This window comes from Panthera pardus, unplaced genomic scaffold (assembly GCF_024362965.1).
Source record: "Panthera pardus isolate Hobbes unplaced genomic scaffold, ASM2436296v1 HiC_scaffold_13, whole genome shotgun sequence".
Lineage (NCBI taxonomy): Eukaryota > Metazoa > Chordata > Mammalia > Carnivora > Felidae > Panthera > Panthera pardus.
Genome location: NW_026526688.1, coordinates 163,884,153 through 163,894,349, shown reverse-complemented (window position 1 = coordinate 163,894,349; position 10,197 = coordinate 163,884,153). Strand labels below are relative to the sequence as shown.

The 10,197-nt window shown below is 39.5% G+C and overlaps 1 protein-coding gene across 4 annotated transcripts in view; it reads right to left on the bottom strand.

Annotated features, from left to right (window-relative positions):
* Positions 1-10,197, bottom strand: part of FRYL (FRY like transcription coactivator) — a 265,382-nt gene that overhangs the window by 232,054 nt on the left and 23,131 nt on the right. The window lies entirely within an intron of this gene.

Below are 10,197 nucleotides of genomic sequence, written 5' to 3'. Positions count from 1 at the left end.
CCATATCTTGCCCTGTGCAGCTCTCCCACCTGGCTGTCCAAGCTCTGTATCCTGTTATAATAAACTAGTAATCTAATAAATAAAATGTTTCTTCAAGTTCTGTGAGCCACTCCAGCAAATGAATTGAACCCGAGGAGGAATTTTCTGGAACCTCTAACCTACAGTCAATAGGTCGGAAACCCAGGTTGACAACCTGGACTGGTGTCTGAAGTGTGTCTGTGGGGGCGGGAGTGGACATGGGGACATGGTGTTGTAGGACTCGGTCCTTCAACTGTAGGATCTGCTGATATGTCCAAGTAGTGTCGGAACTGAGTTGAATTGTAGGCCACACAGCAGGTGTCTGAGAATTGCCTGGTGGTGTGGGAAAAGCCATGCAATACATACACACACATCTAGAATTGATGACCAGAACGACTACCTCCCTTGACCACAAAACCCCTGTCCATGACTAGAGCATCTCTCTGCTCCCTGTTGTAGTAAAAGTCTCCCACACAGTTGTCTCTGTACAGTATTTTACTAGCTTCTCTTCACCCTCTTTTCTCATCTATCCATTGCAAGGCTTTCTACCTTCCAGTCCACAGGACTGTTTGTTGAGGTCACTAATGACCTCCATGCCTCATGAAATCTAAAGGTCAGTATCAGGCCTCATCTGACTCCACAGCAGCACTTCCCTCCCTCCTTTTTGAAAGACTGTCTTCGCCTGGACTGCAAAATGCCACACTCCTGGTTTTCTTCCTCCTCCTATGAGATGGTCTTCCTCCACCTCTTTCCCAGCTCAGAACACTGAAGAGCCCAAGGTCAGTTGTTGGCCTTCTTGTCCACTGGCATTTACCTCTAAGTGACCTTATCCAGTCTCAAGGCCTTAAATTCAAATTTGGGATTTGTCAGCATATAGATGGTGTCTCTAACCCCACTCTCTCTCCTGAGCACTAAGCTCAAAAATCCAACCATCCATTTGGACATCAAATAGGATCTCAAACTCAACTCTTTATACATCTCCTTAAATCTTCACCTGCCCCCAACATTGCACCTCAGTAATAATACCATCATTCTTCTAGAAGTCACTACTTCATCCTAACAGAAAGTAAAAAGATGAACTGAAAAAACAACTCTTCTTAGATGCAGGAGAACAGTGAGGTCATAGGGCAAATCAGAATTCCCAGAATTGAAGAAACAGACAAATACAGAGTCACAACTTATAGAATAGAAACTTCCATGGAAATCAGTGCCAGGGTAAGAAAACCTGAACTTTAATTGGCAATTTGCTGGAGGTTCAGTGTGGACAACTTTGAGAGGTTAAAAACTCCAGGAATACCCAGTCATAGGAGAAATTCTACACTTTTATTTATGAGTTTTATCTCCAAGAGCTAGACCTGGTTCTCATAATGAATATCAGAGAAAAATCCCTTCATGCTTCTCAGTGGGAGGGGGTGGGGGTAAGAATATTCCAAAGCATTCTATTCTTCTTAACAAGGTCAGTCTTTAGGAGAAACTATTTAACCAAAGCCTAACTGACCTGGGGGAAAGGAAATACCCAACGGCCAGCCCACTCTAGCCATCCTTTCCTACCTAAGGGGGTAAAGGGAGAACTGAGAAGCACTTGTGAAATTCACAGTCCAGAGGCACAGGCTCACTAACACACTGACACCTCATCACAGAACCACAGAACACTTCTCTCCCCCCACCTTACCACATTACTAGAGGTCTATTTACAGCCATTTACTCAAAATCAGTACATCATGTCCAGCTCTGAAGAAAAAAATTACAATGCATACTGAAAGAAAACACACACACACACACACACACACACACACACACACACACACACACACGGTTCGAAGAGACAGAGTAAACGCCAGAATCAGACTGGGATATGGCAGGAATGTTGGAATTATCAGGCCGGCAATTCAAAACAATTATGATTTATATATTTTCAGGGCTCTAATGGATAAATTAGACAGCATGCAGAAAGAAAGGGTCAATGGAAGCAGAGAGATGGAAATTCTAAGAACCAAAAGAAACAACTAGAGATCAAAAACACTAACAGAAATGAAGAATGCCTTTAATTGGTTTATTAGTAGCCTGAACTTGGCTGAGGAAAGAATCTCTGAACTTGAAGACAGCTCAATAGAAACTCCCCTCCCCCCGCCCCCCAAAAAAAAAAAAAAATAGATTAGAAAACTAAAAAGAAAAAAGAAAAAAGACTGGGGGCACCTGAGTGGCTCAGTCAGTTAAGCATCCAACTTCAGCTCAGGTCATGATCTCACAGTTTGTGAGTTCCAGCCCCACACTGAGCTCACTGCTATCAGCGTGAGCCCACTTCAGATCCTCTGTCCCCCTCTCTCTCTGCCCCTCCCCCGCTCAAAAGTGAATAAAATATTTTTTAAGTTAAAAAAAAAAAGGATTAGTTGAATCAATTTAAAAAAGAAAGAAAAAAGGCTGGGGAAAAAAAATAGAATATCCTAGAACTGCAGGACAACTACAAAAGATGGCACATATACATAACAGGAATAATAGAAGAAGAAAGAAAGGAACAGAAGAAATATTTGAAACAATAATGCCTGAGAATTTTTTCAAATTCACGTCAGATACCAAACTACAGATCAAGGAAGCTCAGGGACCACCAAGCAGGATACATACTAAAGAACTACAACCAAGCATATCACACTCAAACTACAGAAAATCCAAAATAAAAAGTCCTGAAAGAAGCCAGACAAGGTAAACACCCCACCTAACGAAGGAGCAAAGATAAGGATTACATCCAATTTCTCAGAAACCATGCGTGCAAAAAGAGAGTGAAGTAAAATATTCAAAATGTTGACAGGAAAAAACCACCTGGAATTCTGTACCCTGCAAAATCATCCTTCAGAAATGATGGAGAAATAAAGACTTTCTCAAACAAAAACCAAGGTAATTTGTTGCTAGCAGACCTGTTCATGTACATAAAGAAAGGAGAAGCATCAGGGAAGGGGTAACGAAGGTAAAATTAAAACTTCTCCTTATTCTTAATTGAGCTAACAACAGTTTGTTCAAAGCACTAGCAACAATGTGTTCAATTACGTATGCTTATGTAAATGAAATGAAAAATAGCAATGATACAAGTAAAGGGAAGGGTGAGAGGAAACAGTATAGTATTATTCGAAAGCGGATTTAGATTAGTTGTAAATGTACATTGCAAACTCTAGGGCAGTTACTAAAAACAATTTTTTAAAATACAATTAATATGATAAGAAAGGAGGGGCTCCTGGGTGGCTTAGTCGGTTAAGCATCCAACTTTAGCGCAGGTCATGATCTCATGGTTCATGGGTTCGAGCCCCACGTCAGGCTCTGTGCTCACGGCTCAGAGACTGGAGACTGCTTTGGATTCTGTGTCTCCCTCTCGCTCTCCTCCCCTCCCCTGCTCATGGTCTGTCTCCCTCTCTCAAAAATAAACATTAAAAAAATGCTAAGAAAGGAGAGAAAACATAATTATATAAAATACTCAACTTAAAACCATAAAAGGCAGAAAAAGATCAGAATACAAAACAGAGAACGCAGAACAAGGTCACAATCAGAAACAGTAACAACAACAGAAATAATCAATTTGAACATCAATTGTCTAAATGCACCAATTAAAAGAAAGAGACTGGCTCAAAAGAGCAAACAAGGCAGACTGCCTACAAGAAACTCACTTTAAATATAAAGACACAAATGGATTAAAGTAACTGCATGCAGAAAGATGTGCCATGCTAAACACTAATAAAAAGAAAAATGGAATAGCTATATAACTTTCATACAGAGCAGATTTAAAAGCAAGGAAAGTTATCAAGGATAAAGAGGACGACTACGTAATGACAAAAGGGTCAATGCTCCAAAACCTAACGATCTTCAATGTGTATGTGTCTAACGAACATCAAAATACATGAGGCAAAAACTGATAAAACTGCAAGGGGAAATAAATGAATCTACTATTATAGTTGAAGATATCAACACTCCTTTCAGAAATGAACAGATTTAACAGGCAGAAAATCAATAAGGACATAGTTGAACTCTACAACACCATCAATCAGCTGGGTATAATTGACATCCCTAGACCACTTCATTCAGCAAGAGCAGAATAACACTCTTCTCAAGCTCACATGGAACATTCACCAAAATAGACGACATTCTGGCCCACAGAATACAACTTAAGAAACTTAGAAGAACAGAAATCCTACAATGCCTACTCTCAGTTCACAGTGAAATTAAACTAAAAGTCAATGACAGAAGGATAACTGGCAAATCACAAAATACTTGGAGATTTAAGAACACATTTTTAAATAATACGTGATCAAAAAAGAAATCTCAGAAGAAATTTTAAAATATTTTGAGCTGAATGAAAATGCTTAAAATTTGTGGGATGCAGCAAAAGCAGTGCTTAAATGGAAATTTGTAGTAGTAAATACATATATTAGAAAAGAAGATCTAAAATCAACAATCTAGGGGCGCCCAGTGGCTCAGTCGGTTAAGCGTCCAACTTCGGCTCAGGTCACGATTTCAGTTTGTGAGTTCGAGCCCCGCGGCGGACTCTGTGCTGACAGCTCAGAGGCTGGATGGAGCCTGCTTCGGATTCTGTGTCTCCCTCTCTCTCTGCCACTGCCCGGCTCATGCTCTGTCTCTCTCTCCTCCAAAAATAAACATTAAAAAAATAAATAATAAAAAATGAAATGAAATGAAATGAAATGAAATGAAATGAAATGAAATGAAATGAAATGAAATGAAATAAAATAAAATCAACAATCTAAGTTTCCACCTTAGGAAACTAGAAAAAGAAGAGCAAATTGAATTCAAAGGAAGCAGAAGGAAAGAAATAATAAGAATTAAAGCAGAAATCAATGAAACTGAAAACATGAAATCATTAGAGAAAAATCAATGAAACCAAAAGCTGACTAAGAAAAACAGGAGAGAGGACATAAATTACTAATGAAAAATGAAAGAGGGACATCATTACAAATTCCATGAACATTAAAAGATAAAAACATACTATGAACAACTATATGCCCACAAATTTAATAACCTAGATGAAATGGACTAATTCTTTGAATAGATAATCTGAATGGCCTTATATCTATTTTTCAAATTCAATCAATAATTAATTTAATTTGTATTCCCAAACTGAAAGCATCAGGCCCAAATGTGTTCACTGGTGAATTCTACCAAGCATTTATGGAAAAACTATAACAATTCTCTACAATCACTTTCAGATATTAGAAGCAGAGGGAATACTTCCTAACTTATCCCATGAGGCCAGCATTACCAAAACCAAAGACATTACAAGGGAAGAAAACTATACAGACTAATATCACTCATTAACATAAGTGCAAAAATCCTCAACAAAATATTAGCAGTAATGTATAAAAGGAATTACACACTATGACAAAGTGGGATTTATCCCGGACATGCAAATACGGTCCAACATTTGAGTATCAATTAATGTAATCCATCATGTTAACAGGCTAAAAAAGAAAAATCACATGACCACATCAACAGTTGCAGGAAAAGCATTTGACAAAATCCAGTACCGAGATCTAATAAAAACTCTCAATAAAATAGGAATAGAGGGCAACTTCCTCAACTTGATAAAGATCATCCACAAAAAAACTACAGCTAACATCATACTTAATGGTGTGATGAAAAACTAGAAGTTTCCCCAATAAGATCAGGAACAAGGCAAGATGTCCACTCTCACCATTCCTTTTCAACATTGTACTGAAGTCCTAGCTATACAATAAGACAAGAAAAGAAAAGAAATGATATACAGATTGGGAAGGAAAAAAATAAAACTGTCTTTGTTTGCAGATAACACAATCACCTAAGGTGAAAACCCAAAAGAACACACGCGCGCACACACATCCATAACTAATAAGCAATTATAACAAGGTTCAAGGATACAAGGTTAATATATAAAAGACAATTGTGTTCCTATATACCAGCAGTGAACAAGCAGAATTTGAAATTAAAAACAATGCCATTTACACTAGCACTCCCCCAAAATGAAATACTTGGGTATAAATTTAACATAATATGTACAAGATCTATATGAGGTAAACTACAAAATTCTGGTGAACAAAATCACAGAACAAAATAAATGGAGAGACAGTCCATGTTCATGGACAGGAAGACTCAATATTGTCAAGATGTCAGTTCTTCCCAATTTAATCTATGTATCCAATGAAATCCCAATCAAAATCCCAGTATGTTACTTTGTAGATATCAACAAATGGACTCTAAAGTTTATACAGAGAGGCAAAAGACTCAGAATAGCCAACATTATATTGAAGGAGAACAAAGTTGGAAGACTGACACTATCTGACTTCAAGACTTAAAATAAACTTATAATAATCAAGACAGTATCATATTGGGGGAAAAAACAGACAAACAGATCAATGGAACAGAACAGAGAACCTAGAAACAGACCCACATAAACACAGCCAAACTGATCTTTGACAAAAGAACAAAAGCAATACAGTGGTACAACTATGGCCTTTTACACAAATGGTACTGAAACAAATGGACATCCACATGCAAAAAAAAAAAAAAGAATCCAGACACAGATCTTGCATCTTTCACAAAAATTAACTCAAAAAAGATCATGGAGGGGCGCCTGGGTGGCTCAGTCGGTTGAGCAGCCGACTTCGGCTCAGGTCATGATCTCACGGTCCGTGAGTTCGAGCCCCGCGTCGGGCTCTGTGCTGACAGCTCAGAGCCTGGAGCCTGTTTCATATTCTGTGTCTCCCTCTCTCTCTGCCCCTCCCCTGTTCATGCTCTGTCTCTCTCTGTCTCATAAATAAAACGTTAAAAAAAAAATTAAAAAATAAATAAAATCCATTCATATTAAAAAAAAAAAAAAAAAAAGATCATGGAGGGGCGCCTGGGTGGCTCAGTCACTTGAGTGTACGACTTAGGCTCAGGTTATGATCTTGCAGCTCGTGGGCTCGAGCCCTGCATAGGGCTCTGTGCTGACGGCTCAGAGCCTGGAGTCTGCTTCAGATTCTGTGTCCCTTTCTCACTCTGCCCCTCCCTCGCTTGTGCTGTGTCTCTCTCTCTCAAGAATAAATAAAACAGTAAAAAATATTAAAAAAAAAAAAAAAAAAAAAAAAGATCATGGACCTGAATGTGAAATGCAAAGCTATAAAACTAGAAAATAACAAAAAGCAAAAACCAAGATGACCTGGGGTATGGCAATGACTTTTCAAATACCAAAGGCACAATCCATGGAAGAAATACTTGATAACTGACTTCATTAAAATGAAAAACCTACTATGCAAAAGACAGTGTGAAGAGAATGAGAAGCCAAGCCACAGACTGGGAAAAAAAAATACTTGAAAAAAAAAAACAAACAACAAAAACACCTAATAAAAGATTGTTATCCAAAATACACAAGGAAATCTTAAAAGTAAATAGGAAAATAATTCGATTAAAAAAATGGGCCAAAGACCTTAACAGACACCCAACCAAAGAAGATATGCATACTGCAAATAAGCATATGAAAAGCCGCCCACATCATATGTCATCAGGGAAATGCAAATTTAAAATGAGATGCTGCCCCACATCTATTAGAAAGGCCAAAATCCAGAATGACTGACAACCACAAATGCTGGGAGGGACATGAAGGAACAAGAACTCTTACTCATTGCAGGTGGGAACACAAAATGGAACCACCACTTTGGAAGACAGTCTGGAGGTTTCTTAGAAAACTAAACGTACTCTAACCATATGACCCTGCAGTTGTGCTCCCTGGTATTTACAGGCGTTGAAAACATGCCCACACAAAAACCTGCACACAGATGTTGAACACAGCCATGTTTATAATTGCCAAAACTTGGAAGCCACGAAGATGTTCTTCAGTAGATGAACGGATAAACTGTGGTCTATCCAGACAACTGGAACATCATTTAGTGCTAAAAAGAAATGAGCCATCGAGCCAGGATATATAGGAGCCTTAAATACACAATGCTAAGGGACAGAAGCAAATCTGAAAGGCTACACAGTAAATGATTTCGATTACTGGTTACTCTGGAAAAGGCAAAACTATGGAGGAAGTAAAAAGACGACAGGTTGCCAGGGGTTAAGGAAGGGGAATGAACAGGCAGAGCAGAAAGGGTTTCAGGGCAATGAAAATACTCTGTAATTATAACAATGGATACATATCATTATACATTCATCCAAACGATAGAAAATACGACACCAAAAGTGAATCCTAATGTAAACTGGGTAATTATGATGTGACAATGTGGGTTCAACAACTGTAACAACCGTACCAGTCTGGTGTCGGGGGGGGGGGGGGGGGGGTCCTGATGATGGGGGACAGTGTACATGAGTAGGAGCAGTGGGTGTACGGGAAATCTCTATACTGTCAATTTTGCTGTGAATCTGAAACTGCTCAAAACAAAACAAAAGGCTTTATAAAGAATGTCTATAAAAAATAAAGATTAAAAAAAAATGTTAGTGGGGGGCGGGGGGAAACTCTTGCCTTATCTGATCAGGCTCTGATTCCAGTCGTTCCCACACATCTTACAAAACAGGTTTTCAGTTTTGGTTGCCATTGAAACAAAAAAGTAAAATTGTTTGGAAATTTTTTTAAATGACATACATGTAGCTGTATCAAAGACAATGGCAGAATTTCAACTTATCATAAACTGCTCTTTCCATTAAAATTAACTTTTAAGGGGTGCCTGGATGACTCAGTCGGTTGAGCGTCCAACTCTTGATTTCAGCTCAGGTCATGATCCCAGGGTCATGGGATCAAACCCCGCATCAGGCTTCATGCTGAGTATGGAGCTTGCTTAAGATTCTCTCTCACTCTCCCTTCACCCCTCCCCTGTTCACACTCAAGCTGGCTCAAAAAAAAAAAAATTAACTGTTGAAAATAAAGTTTGGGGGTGCCTGGGTGGCTCAGTCGGTTGAGCGGCCAACTTCGGCTCAGGTCACAATCTCGCGGTCCGTGAGTTCTCGCGGGCTCTGTGCTGACAGCTCGGAGCCTGGAGCCTGTTTCGAATTCCGTGTCTCCCTCTCTCTGACCCTCCCCCCTTCATGCTCTGTCTCTCTCTGCCTCAAAAATAAATAAACGTTAAAAAAAAAAATTGAAAATAAAGTTTGTTTCATCAAAAAATTTGGATTTTTTTTTCCTGCACAAACACGCAAATAATGTTATACAAAAATGAGACAGAAATCACTGCAAAGACTGGTTTTCTACGGCCTGTGAAGGAAATCAATTTACAATACACTAAGTGGCATAAAAAAATGCAAAGTATGTGTTTATAAGCATTTTTCTAGCGAGAGGTCCACAGCTGTCAAATTCTCAAAGAGAGCCATGCATGACCCAGATAAGACTGAGAATGGCAATGTCTTAGGTGTAAGTGAAATCAAGACATTCACCCAATATTTAATACTAAGGGTTCTACTACCTTCGTTTATGAAACCTCTGACTTCCATCCTGTGTACATAGCTCCTTTCCACAGACATAAAAAGAAAGTAATTTATTACCACCCAAGTATTTAGAAAAGGGCTAGGGAGGGGCGCCTGGGTGGCTCAGTCGGTTAAGCCTCTGACTTCGGCTAAGGTCATGAACTAGTGGTTTGTGGGTTCGAGCCCCACATTGGACTCTGTGCTGACAGCTCAGAGCCTGGAGCCGGCTTCAGATTCTGTGTCTCCCTCTCTCTCTGCTCCTCCCCTGCTCACACTCTGTCTCTCTCTCAAAAATAAATAAAGATTAAAAAAAATTTTCTTAAAAAGTGCTAGGGAACATCAGAAGTGTTCATTATTAGATACAAGAGAACAACCGGAAGTCAATTAAATCACCCCAAAACTTTTTTGGTTTTGTTTTTGAGAGAGAGAGAGAGACAGCGTGCGAGCACAAGTGTTGGGGAGACACCAAGGGAGAGAGAGAATCTTTTTTTTTTTTTAAGTTTATTTGAAAGAGTGAGCGAGTGTGAGTGCATGCGTGTGAAGCAGGAGGAGGGGTGGAGAGAATCCCAAGCAGACTCCCTGCTGTCAGCGCAGAGCCCCACAAGGGGCTCCATCTCACAGACTGTGAGATGAAATCAAGAGACAGACACTTAACCAACTGAGCCACCCAGGCACCCCTAGAGAGAGAGAGAGAAGAGAGAGAGAGAGAAGAGAGAGAGAGAAAGAGAATCACGCAGGCTTCACCCCAAGCATGGGGGCCCACAGGGCTCA